The 13,154-nt window shown below is 35.8% G+C and overlaps 1 protein-coding gene across 1 annotated transcript in view; it reads right to left on the bottom strand.

Annotated features, from left to right (window-relative positions):
• The window catches only part of LOC135139091 (octopamine receptor Oamb), a 251,743-nt gene that overhangs the window by 177,289 nt on the left and 61,300 nt on the right, over positions 1 to 13,154 (bottom strand). The gene's annotated exons all lie outside the window — the stretch shown is intronic.

Here is a 13,154-nt window from a genome sequence, read left to right as displayed (position 1 = left end):
AGACAGACGGAAATGGGAGACCTATTTCTTCGTCTTCTAGGGGTCATGAAAGATCGAGAAAACGTAAAAGTAGAGAGTCGGCCGACGGACTCGATTACAATACTTCCTTTGCTTACGCTCGGGAAGTAAAAATGGTCTAAAAATACCCAAAAAATTCAGGGTTATACATCTTGCCGTGCTGATTCCGAAAATATATCGTGTTCAGGGTCATGAAGCAATATTTTCGAAATATTCCAAGCGAAATTCAATTTTTTTGAATTTTTGCTTCCCGAGCGTAAGCAAAGGAAGTTTTGTAATCGAGTCCGTCGGCCGACTCTCTACTTTTACGTTTTTTCGATCTTTCATGACCCCTAGAAGACGAAGAAATAGGTCTCCCATTTCCGTCTGTCTGTCCGTCTGTCCGTCCGTCTGTCCGTCTGTCCGTCTGTCTGCCGTCCCGGATTTTTATTAGACAGATAATCTCCGAAAGTACTGGACCGATTGTTGTGAAATTTTGTAGTTATATTAGGAATATCATGTAGATGGTAAAACGCTAATCAAAATTTGTCTAATCATCCCCACCACTAATGTGATAACGTCACTTCAAAATTGTACATAGTAAATGGGTTTTAAATTGTATAAAATAATATAGTCCCAAAACATGTAGTTTACGACTCCGAATTGAGTTTTTACCCAAAACGTCCAGATTTTTGGAAAAAAAATCAAAATTATAAAACAACATTTTGCAATTTAATTTTGAATCTGCTAATCCGAATGTTTTGAAATGTTGCAGATGTTTTAAGGCTATAAAGAGCACCATAAATCTTTACTCAAAATATATTTGGTTATCCCCTCCAAAAACTTGATGACGTCAGCTCAAAAGTTTGCCGAATAAATCCTATCTAAAATGTATAAAATATGATGCGTCTGTACTTGTGATATATCACTCCATTCATATTTTTTGGATTTGCATATACAGGGTGACTCAAAGAAATTAATGAATGCGCAAAATTTATTTTACTGATTTACTCTGGAACTACAAAACCGAATGCTTTGAAATCTTGAAGATGTTTTAAAATTATCATAAGCATGGTAAATTTTTGATCAAAATGTAATTTGGTCGTCCCTCCTAAAAAATATGACGTCACCACAAAATTTTGCTGAATAAATCCTATCTAAAATGTACAAAATATGGTGAGTCTCTTCTTGTGATTTATCATTCCATTCAAATTTTTTCGATTTGCATATACAGGGTGACTGAAAAAATTAATGAATGCGTCAATTTATTTTATTGATTTAATCAGGAATTACAGAACCGAATGCTTTGAAATCTTGGAGATGTTTTAAAGTTATCATAAGCATGGTAAATTTTTTATCAAAATGTATTTGCTCTTCCCCCCTTAAAAATTGATGACGTCACTCCAAAATTTTGCTGAATAAATCCTATCTAAAATGTACAAAATATGATGAGTCTGCACTTGTGATTTATCATTCCATTCAAATTTTTTGGATTTGCATATACAGGGTGACTCAAAAAAATTAATGAATGCGTCAATTTATTTTATTGATTTAATCAGGAATTACAGAACCGAATGCTGTGAAATCTTGGAGATATTTTAAAGTTATCATAAGCATGGTAAATTTTATATCAAAATTTATTTACTCATCCCCCCCTAAAAAAATTGATGACGTCACCCTAAAATTTGGTAAATAAATCCTATCTAAAATGTACAAAATATGATGAGTCTGTACTTGTGATTTATCATTCCATTCATATTTTTGGATTTGCATATACAGGATGACTCAAAAAAATTAATGAATGCGTGAATTTATTTTATCGATTTAATCAGGAATTACAAAACCGAATGCTTTGAAATCTTGGAGATATTTTAAAGTTATTATAAGCATGGTAAACTTTTGTTCAAAATGTATTTGTTCATCCCTCCTAAAAAAATTGATGACGTCACCCTTAAATTTTGCTGAATAAATCCTATCTAAAATGCAAAAAATATGATGAGTTTGTACTTGTGATTTATCATTCCATTCATATTTTTTAGATTTTCTTAAGAGGTGGCTCAAAAAATTAATGAAGTCAATTTATTTTATTGATTAAATTAAAGGCAACACTTATTATTAGTATTACATTGGACCAACCCAATTTGGTAGACACAAAATTTTTTAAAGTAAAAAAAAACTCGGTTGAAACATAAGGGTAGCACGCTTATTTACATCGACTTTAACATTACAGACGTGCATTTGTTTTATGCGCTGACTAGGTTCCGCGAATGTGGAATAGACATGTTTATAATCAACCAATTGTGAATTCCACCCTCAAAAATTAAAATAAAACCCAATGTTTTGTATAATAAGCGGAAGTCGAAGCAATAAAGCCGATGGTCGTTTTGTTTACAGTTTCTCTGTTTGACTCTCACGTATGCTGTTACGCTTGTCATCTTAAATTAAGAATGTTTATACATAAACGATTTTCAGTTGCCTCTCATATTACACCCCGGCGCCGTATACGTGAGTAAATTGTTTCGTTATTTTATTAATTATTACAAATCAATATTCAAAACGACCCAATTCATTTTCCCGAAAATTTGGGAATACAATAATTTTATTCTTAGTATTACACTACATCTGTCCCAACTGATATACGTGTCCTTGCAAAAATGTTGATGACGTCACCGCATTTTTTTTTAATTCCCACTACAAAAATGTAATGAGAAAAAAAACACAATAGGCATGCAGTCGTCAAGTTTCCGACAGCGAGGGAAGTACTGTCTAAACTCTTTAGACCAATTTTTTTTAAATTGGGATATTTCAGTGAGCGATTCTGGAAAAATGGTTGGAGTTATCTAAGAAATGAAGCTGAAAGTGACTTCTGCGACCCGAAAATGAGTCAAAATTTGCATAAGAGTGTTATACAGGATGTCTGGAAAATGGCAAATAACTACTAAGATAAAACTGATTTTGGCAAATGAGATACCCTCTAAGAAAAGAAAGCGTGGGTGGGTAGGTCAACTCAAATAAGTTCGATTTTGGCAAATGACATACCCGCTAAGGAAAGAGAGGGTGGGTGGGCGGGGCTAGTACCTGCTAAGATAAGAGTGATTTTGGAAAATGAAATACTCCATAAGAAAAGAGAGGGCGGGTGGGTAAAACTAGTACCTGTCAAAATTGATTTTGGCAAATGACATACTCTCTAAGAAAATAGAGGGCGGGCGGGTGGTACTAGTACTTGCTACGATAAGTCTGATTTTAGCAAAGGACGTATCCTCTAAGATATTTAATTACATTATTATAAGAAAAGACACTAGAGGCTCCAAAGCACTTTCAAATTCTTCCCAAACAGGAATAACTAAAACCTCAAGATTGTTTGAAATTTTTCAAAAATAAAACACGACTCCAAAATTAACTGAACCTGACCTGACGAGCTCTGAGTATGAGAGAAGTACTGTATAAATTCCTTAGACAGATTGTTTAAAGGAAGATAGGTAGAAAAATAGGACTGAATGAAAAGGAAATCTTGAATGAATCACGAAATATGAGGATGGATGGAATATGAGGAAAATAAGATGCTGGATACCTAGAATGAATAGAGAGTAAGAAAACCCTGTAAAAAAAAAGCAACAGGAAGACTAAAATTAAGACGGAATTAACAGGTTTACGAAGATTAAAAAAGGTGGTTATAAGACTTGTGAAAGAAAAAATTTAAAGAGAAAAATAGTTTATCGAGCGAAAGCTAAGAAAAATGGTCAGGTAACTGCAGTTATTGGCGAATATTGCGGCCAGCCTGTCCCTAGTTCTACCCCGATTCTGATCTTTCCGGGCCAATTTTTTAATTATGCGAAAAAATTAGCCCACTCAGGCGTACCTAAGTCGAAAATCCATACTCCGGCGTAAATTTCTCCCCGCACGCAATTCCGCGCAATTAAAATTTTAATCTTCCCAAATGATCACGTTTTTAAATATTTCGATAAAAATTGAAAGGTGGAGCGGTTAGCACGGCATGCCACCGATGTGATTTCGTCGACGTTGGCATTTTAACCTCTCCCGGAGTTGTTCGTGTCGATTCCGGGGCGAAAGAATTGGAGGTGTTACGTGAGCGGAAATTTTACGTCGGACCAGCGAAATACTGACCATCAGTGGAAGAGTAATGAGGCCTTGACCCACTCTCTAACGATATTATAACGTTTGTGATAAGATCTCGGGCGGTGTTTCTTTCCGGGCACGTTCGAACAACTAATTAGATTGTTACGTGAAAAATTCCGGTAAATACGGTTTGATGGGGGACGAAGATGACACCAATTCGCATTTTTTCAACATAATTCATCAATTCTGTGTTCGAAAAATGCGGATAATTTCATTGATGAAGCAATTTTTAGGGGTGGAAGCAGATTTATAAAAAATAAATTCGATGTTTTTTCTTATTATCCCGTGCTGCGATCTCAAGCGGTGTTTCTTTCCGGGCACGTTCGAACGACTAATTAGATTGTCACATGAAAAATTCGGGTAAATAAGTTCGACGAGAGGGGGCGGTGACGACAGATGATGGCACTGAAATGTAGGGGTAGATGAAAAAACGGCGAAGAATATTACGAATAGGATGCTGCTTCGAGGGATTCTTGGCCTAATTGGTATTAAAACCGCATAGTTGGATAAGTTTGCAATTTTGAGTAAGCGAAAAAAGTTAATTGTTTTCCAAGTGTTCGAGTTTTCTTTAACATAAATGAAAATTTTTGTTTTTTCTTGAAATTGCATTTTAAATTAGCGTCTAGACAAGTTGAAGGTTTTGTATTGTAGTAGTTCGCGTTCAGTATTCAATTTGCACAATAGAGAAGCAATGTCGCAGTTCGCTTTTATTCGAGAAATATAATTACTGCTTGCACGGAGAGTTTTAAATTCTTCTTCGGTGAATAAAAATAATTTTCAATGAAAGATAAATTCAAATTGTAGATAATGAGGTTCTTCTTTCTTGTACGTATTAAATCTACCCGTCTGAATAAGAGAGTTATTAATTATTATTTCCTTCATTTCTCGTCGTGGTATGGATTTCGTGCAACCCTTGCATCGTGATGATGACGTACAAAATTAAAATTTCCTTCAAAAGATAGTAAACTCTTGTAGTATTTAGTTTAGAGCCTCCCCTTTCGCCCTCTATTTTCCCAGCGTCGCTTTCCTCAGATCCCAAATAAACTCTTCACGAATCTTTAACAAAGTTCGATGCGGTTAAGGTCTACAAAGAGCCAATAGACCAACCATCTCCTTTATTGAATCTTCATCGAGATGGATCGCCTAATTTATCAATCCTCACTTTACATCCAGCAAAAAGAATCCGCTACAAAGTTAAACAACACTCTCAAACGAATAAAATAAAATGTAATCAGCATAATAACTAAACGGCTTTTTTGGAGATTAAAGGCCGAGCTTCGCACTAAATAACGACGGCGTTAATTGCCGAGCGTAAAAGATTAAGCAAAAGCGAATTTTTTTATTTATTAGTCGACGATTAAACGAGTGGAAAGCGGGAGCGGCGGTATGATTTGACTGCAGCAAACAAACGATGTTCATGTTTGGTTTTTTGAAATGGAGGGTGAAGCGCGCCGGGTGGTCGATCAATAGCAACACTTCCAGTGATAATAATAGTTTGTGTTGGCATAAATCTGGTCGAGCGATTGGAAAGTGGGGTAAAAAGTGCAAACACGCCTTTGAGTAAGAGAGCTGAATGGAGCCAGGGAGGGACTATTATGGAGCAATTAAGGTTTAAGGGTGCAAAGTGAATCGCGGTAATAAGGGTGAGGCGCGGCCGGGGGGAAATGAGTAAGCGAACTGCGCTGGAATCCTCAAATAAAAGAAAAGTGTAGTTTGGGGAGGAATTAAGAACTACTCTGCGTATTTACAAAGAAAACCAAATTGAGTTTGCTTTGTCGCGGCGACTTTCTTTCTTTTTAGTTTAAATTTAATGCTAAAAATATTATGTCTTTCTATAACGGGACGCTTTCTACTCGTTCATTCATCGCCCGATGCTGCACATTTTATTCCTGATACAGACTTGATATTACTTTTTTATTGCTTTGTTCTATACGTATCTACTTCGTTTGATTTATAGGCCACGTCACTCTCACGTATTTTATTTCCCCGTGTGTCATAACTGTCTTAGTTAATTTATATTTATTGGGTTTTTATAACAATCTAATAGCACCGTGAGTTAATTCAATTTACTAATAGCTACTTAAGTCACAAAGGAAGTAAAAGCATTATTAGCATACGAATGTGGAGTTTGCCCACAATTACGCTGTCTGTCCTTCTGCCTGTCTGTTTATCCGCCTTCTGTGTGGATTTTTTTTAGACAGTTGTTACTTATACAGCGTGACTTAAAGAAATTAATGAATCTTTCCACTGTGTATACCCTCATTATGCAAATTTCGAAATTTAAGTTCTGATTTTACTAAATGACATACCCTCTAAGAAAATAAAAAACGGGTGGGCGGTGCCAGTATTTGCTAAGATAAGACTGATATAGGCAAATAACATACTCTCTATGGAAATAAAGGGCGGGTGGGCTGTTCTAATACTTGCCAAGATAAAATTGAATTTGGCAAATGACCTACTCTCTAAGAAAATGAAGGGCGAGTGGACAGGGGTGGTACTTACTAAGAAAAGACCAATTTTGCCAAGTGACATACCCTCTAAGAAAATAAGGGCGGTTTCCCTAGTTAAAAACAAATTCTGCCGGATACGTTAGTGAATTAACTTTAAATTCTCTTAAACAAACGAGTTTTGTATAACGGCTACGCAATTTTTTCAATTTGCAGAAAATGATTGGGGATAACTTCCCTACTTAAATAGTTTGACCCCACGAATGAATGGTAAGAAATGGGCTCCAATTCTATGTTTTAAGCCCAGAACCAGTAGATATTATTGAGAAACAAATCCATATCCATCAACTTTCAGGTTTCACTTACCACTTGCTAAGATAAAACTGATTGTAGTATGTCATACCCCCTAAGAGAAAGAGGGCGGGTGGTGGGGCTAATACTTGTTAAGATAAGACTGATTTTAGCGAATGACATACTCTCTAAGAAAATAAAGGGTGGGTGGGCGGGGCTAGTACTAGTTAAGAAAAGGTTAATTGTGGTAAGTGAGATACCCTGTAAGAAATCAAAGGGTTGGTGGGCGGGGCTAGTACTTTCTAAGATAATATGATGGAAGAAACAGATTCAAAAACAAATAATACTAACACTTCTTAGTGACATAAACTCTAAGAAAACAAAGGGTGGGTGGGTGGGGCTAGTACTTGCTAAGATAAGACTGATTTTAGTGAATGACATACTCTCTAAGAAAATAAAGGATGAGTGGGCTAGTACTAGTTAAGAAAAGGTTGTTTGTGGTAAATGACATACCCTGTAACAAATCAAAGGGTGGGTGGACGGGGCTAGTACTTTCTAAGATAAGATAATGGAAGAAACAGATTCAAAGACAAAAGTGAAAATAATGAAAAAAAGCAGCTGTTGGAATTAATCGAAAAGAGAAGATGAGAGCTTTTGAGTGGAAATAAAACTTTTTTTTAAACTTGTGTTCTATTAATTCCCGTTTCCACTCTAAAAAAGAACATATAATTAACCACGCCCACCCAGCACGCCTCCATTTCTGAGACTCATTTTATCTAATCAGAATAAAAGTTGAATCTTCTACTCAACAGAAATAAAATCGTTTGAATGAGAAAACCGCGGGTGGGTGGAGCTAGTACCTGCTAAGGTAAAATGATTTTGGCGAATGACATACCCTCTAAGAAAGTAGAGGGCGGGTGGGCGGGGCTAATAAGATCGATTTTGCTAAATGACTACTCTCTGGAAAAAAAATTAGTCGAAGGTTATTTCAACAGTGAAAGTGCAGCGAAATTTATCCGACTTTTTCGAAAATTTTTATTTTGATTTTGCAATTTTTGTTTTCTGATATCATCCATAAAGTAAAATCCAGTGGCCTAAATAGCGGTCCCACAGTTTTTTTGACTTGAATTTTTCAGTTCTTCAGTCTTTCATTTTTTGTTTCATTTTTTCGAGTTTTCAACTTTTGAATTTTTCAATTTTTGTTTTTCTTTTCTAAAATTCTGCGACATCTCTTCGAGTTTTCATTTTTAAATTTTCCAGTTTTCCGATTTTTCATGTTTCAGACGTTTCAATTTTTAGATTATGCAGTTTTCCGATTTGAAATTTCACGAGTTTTTTGAATTTTTAATTTTTGAATTTGTACATTTTCTTCAGTTTTTCGAGAAAAACGAGGGAGAACAGGTTATTCTACGTGGGTTACATTATTACAGTTCAAAATTATTGAATAATAAATATATTAACACTATGTTTTTTATTATAGTATCTGTTCTTTGCGCGAAAAAATGATTGAAAGAAAACTATGTAAATCTCAATTGTGATGAGTTTTTCATTCCTAGCCAAACCGAGGGGCGGAGTTTAATTGTAACATCAAAATTTCTCTAGAAAATACATGTTTCATATGGTAATTTCTTGTAAAGAAATGCGAATTTTGCAACTAAGCTCCACCCTTGAGCTCACGATGCATAAAAAATTCATCACAATTGAGAAGGGGTGGGTGGGCGGGGCTTATATTTTGTCCATTTTTTCTTAATATACGAAATCTTTTTTCAACAGATTAAACACCACCCACCCGCCCCGATCTCAATTGTGGTGAATTTTTCATTCGTTAATTGCAAAATACGTATTTCTCTACAAAAATTTACCATTTTCAACATGTTTTAAGTTTCTTATTGTGAAAAGAAGGCTACAGGTATGATAAAAAAGGCAAACAAATGTGTCAAATTAAACTAAGCGTAACGTTAATCAAGTGACAAACGGGCATTACAAATCGAAAAACTACAATGGAAATTAAAAAATTGAGAAATCGGATAATGGAAAAATGAATAAAGGGCGGGTGGGCGGCGCTAGTATTTGGTAAAATAAGAAAGGTTTGTCGTTCTTGATGTACAATTTAAAAACCATTCTGAATTTCTGATATATAACTTCACTACAGAATAGGTATAGTATTAATTCTAAACTTTTAGAAAAATTGGAAAGGAGGGAAATCGGTCTGTAATTTTCAACTTTAGATGCAGCACCGGATTTCAATACAGGACAGGTCTTAGATTAGGGAAAACCCCTGTTTCAAGAGATTTATTAAATATTAATTGGAGTGGCTTAACAATTTGGAACTTCCAAACTCTAATTATGAAGCTTGGGATCTATTCAGAACCTGAGTTAAGTCTTTGCCAAAATCAGTCTTATCTTAGCAAGTACCAGCCCCGTCCAACCACCCTTCATTTTCTTAGAGAATTGATCATTTGCCAAAATCAGTCTTATCTTGGCAAGTACTAGATGCATCACCGGACTTCAAGACAGGACAGGTCTTAAATTCTTTCCACTTTATAGGGAAAATCCCTGTTTCAAGAGATTTACTAAATATTAATAGGAGTGGCTTATCAATATGGAATTTTGCAATCCCTAGTTATGAAGCTTGGGATCTGATCAGAACCTGGGTTAGGTCTTTGGCAAAATCAGTAATATCTTAGCAAGTACTAGTCCCGCCCACTCACCCTTCGTTTTCTTAGAGAGTGGATCATTTGCCAAAATCAGTCTTATCTTGGCAAGTACTAGCCCCGCCCACCCACCCTTTATTTTCTTGGAGTGTATGTCATTTGGCAAAATCAGTCTTATCTTATCAACCTCGTCCACTCACCCTTCGTTTTCTTAGAGAGTGGATCATTTGCCAAAATCAGTCTTATATTGGCAAGTACTAGCCCCGCCCACCCACCCTTTATTTACTTAGAATGTATGTCATTTGGCAAAATTTGTCTTATCTTATCAACCTCACCCACTCACCCTTCGTTTTCTTAGAGAGTGGATCATTTGCCAAAATGAGTCTTATCTTGGCAAGTACTAGCCATGCCCACTCACCCTTTATTTTCTGAGAATGTATGTCATTTGGCAAAATTAATCTTATCTTATCAACCTCACCCACTCACCCTTCGTTTTCTTAGAGAGTGGATCATTTGCCAAAATCAGTCTTATATTGGCAAGTACTAGCCCCGCCCACCCACCCTTTATTTACTTAGAATGTATGTCATTTGGCAAAATTTGTCTTATCTTATCAACCTCACCCACTCACCCTTCGTTTTCTTAGAGAGTGGATCATTTGCCAAAATCAGTCTTATCTTGGCAAGTACTAGCCCCGCCCACCCACCCTTTATTTACTTAGAATGTATGTCATTTGACAAAATTAGTCTTATCTTATCAACCTCACCCACTCACCCTTCGTTTTCTTAGAGAGTGGATCATTTGCCAAAATCAGTCTTATATTGGCAAGTACTAGCCCCGCCCACCCACCCTTTATTTTCTTAGAATATATGCCATTTGGGCAAAATCAGTCTTATCTTATCAACCTCGCCCACTCACCCTTCGTTTTCTTAGAGAGTGGATCATTTGCCAAAATCAGTCTTATCTTGACAAGTACTAGCCCCGCCCACCCACCCTTTATTTTCTTAGAGTGCATGTCATTTGCCAAAGTCAGACTTATCTTATCAACCTCGCCCACTCACCCTTCGTTTTCTTAGGGAATAGATCATTTGCCAAAATCAATCTTATCTTGGCAAGTACTAGTCCCGCCGACCCACCCTGTATTTTCTTAGAGGGTATGCTATTTGACAAAATGAGTCTTATTTTGGCAAGTACTAGCCCCACCCACCCTTTATTTTTTTAGAGAGTATGATATTTGCCAATATCAGTCTTATCTCAGCAATTACTAGCCCCGCCCACCCGTCCTTTATTTTTTTTGAAGGTACGTCATTTGTCAAAATCAGTCTTATTTTGGCAAGTACTGCTAAATCTATATCTAAATGTGCACACTGCGCACGTATTCTGAGGGTAATAGAAGGAAGTTTAAAATGCGAGCGCAGCGAGCACATTCACGTGTAATTTAAAAAATTGTTTATTGGTGTCCTTGAGAAGCTAAATTATTAAGAACAATTTTGTTACTTAAAAATGTGAGTTTAGAGATTTTTTTGTGATCACTAATGTCTCTGGGACTGAAACAAGCTTAGTGACCGTTTGTGCGTAGTTTTTTTAAGACACTAAATTAATTAAAAAAGGGAATGTTCACAATGCGAAGGTAGCGGGTTCGAGCCCCTCACGGGTCACATTTTTTTCTTACACTGTGACTTGTGTTACCTATATTTTTTCATATTTGTGCCAGCAATTAGTCTTAAATGAAATTTTTAAGATTTCTAGTTTTACCATTAAAAAAATAGTCAACACCAGAGCTATTCAAAGTACTCAACAAAAGTATTTGAACTACCAAGTACTTCCTTTTACAAAAGTACTTTCCACGTGTACTTGAAGTAAAATCCAAGTTCATTACTTCAAGTACTTGATATACTTGAAATACTGAAAATACTTCAAGTAAACTATCCAATCATTTGAAATACTACAGATTAACATAACTTTTTTGTTAATTAATTTATAACAGAAACATCGGTATTGTATGCTATTTTCTCAGACTTCTGTTACTTTTTACTTCCCGAGTGTAAGCGAAGGAGTTATTGTAATCGAGTCCGTCAGTCGACTCTCTATTTTTACGTTTTTTCGGCCTTTCATGACCCCTAGAGTACGAAGAAATAGGTCTCTCGTTTCCGTCTGTGTGTCCGTCTGTCTGTCTGTCTGTCCGTCTACCGTCCCGGATTTTTATTAGACATATAATAGTGGCTATTCTGTAACGCATCCGTTAAATTTAAGGGTGCTTTAAAATTGTCTATTTTACCGGGGTGTTAAATGTACGATTTAAAGATGCTATTCTGTAACACGAAAATAACGGACGCCGACAAAAATCCAACTTTTAAAGCACGTCCGTTAAATGCATTGTGAACCACCCACATCTGTAGGCAGTGTGTCCTCATCGTAGACTGGATGCACATGTTTACGCAGAAACTTTGACAGTTAAGCATATGAGTGTGTGAGGTTAAGTTAAACATCATACGAAATTCGCATGTTATATTCAAAAAATGTGGTCTTAACTGAAATTATTTGAAATATTTAACATTAATGAATGTTAAATGTTTAAAAAATTGGTCTAAAGAGTTCAGACAGTACTTCCCTCGCTGTCGGAAACTTGACGACTGCATGCCTATTGTGTTTTTTTTCTCATTACATATTTGTAGTGGGAATTTAAAAAAAAATTGCGATGACGTCATCAACATTTTTGCAAGGACACGTATGTCAGTTGGGATAGATGTAGTGTAATACTAAGAATAAAATTATTGTATTCCCAAATTTTCGGGAAAATGAATTGGGTCGTTTTGAATATTGATTTGTTATAATCATATATCTAATAGTACTATATTGCTAACTGGCCTCAAAAGATTCCGAAATCCGAAAACATAACGGCAGAGCAATATATCGGACCTCTCTGTCTCTCTGTGGTACTAAACAGTACTATTCTTATTTGAGTGCAATCAATAACTCCAATCAATTCAGAAAAACGTGGCTCTATTGCACTAAAGTTTCGTTCATTATTCTGCCTGGTTTGTGGAGAGTTCGGAAATTTTATCCACTGATTTAGTAAATGAGCCACAACGCAATTGGACACTTCTGCAATGCAACGACTCACACTTGGTTGACTTAATGCGAATGAAAAACCATGTCCAGTTCCCACCTGGTAATTTCCGTGCCCAAAAAAATGCTTAATTTAATCCTGATCAGAAAAAAATCTATATTTTTTACCTTTGCACACGTTCACGTCTTTCTTCCATAAGTGCCAAATTAATAATTAACCTATCTAATGCCATACTTAATTAAAGATTAATTGTTACCAGCAAAGCAAGTTTAATGCAAGTTAAAAAAACACAGAAAACAACTATAGGTTATATCCAAACCCTGCTTTAAATTTTAACGGTTGCTTTGGCCTAGCCGATAAAAATTCTCTCTTAAACGCTTATTTTAACCCACCTAACGTTAAATTTTAACGCACCTACCAGATACAGAATAGGTTTGTAGTTTTACCGTACCCTTAAAATTTTAACCGTGCGTTATTTTTATCGGATGTCTTACAGAATAGCCCCTAATCTCCGAAAGTACTGGCTCAAATTTTGTATTTATATTAGGAATAGCATATAG

The sequence above is a fragment of the Zophobas morio genome, unplaced genomic scaffold (genome assembly GCF_036711695.1).
Source record: "Zophobas morio isolate AGI-343-1 ecotype UQ-CSIRO unplaced genomic scaffold, CSIRO_AGI_Zmor_V1 ptg000004l, whole genome shotgun sequence".
NCBI classification, from domain to species: domain Eukaryota; kingdom Metazoa; phylum Arthropoda; class Insecta; order Coleoptera; family Tenebrionidae; genus Zophobas; species Zophobas morio.
Note: the sequence above shows the minus strand (reverse complement) of the source record. Positions and strands in the feature narration are given on the sequence as shown.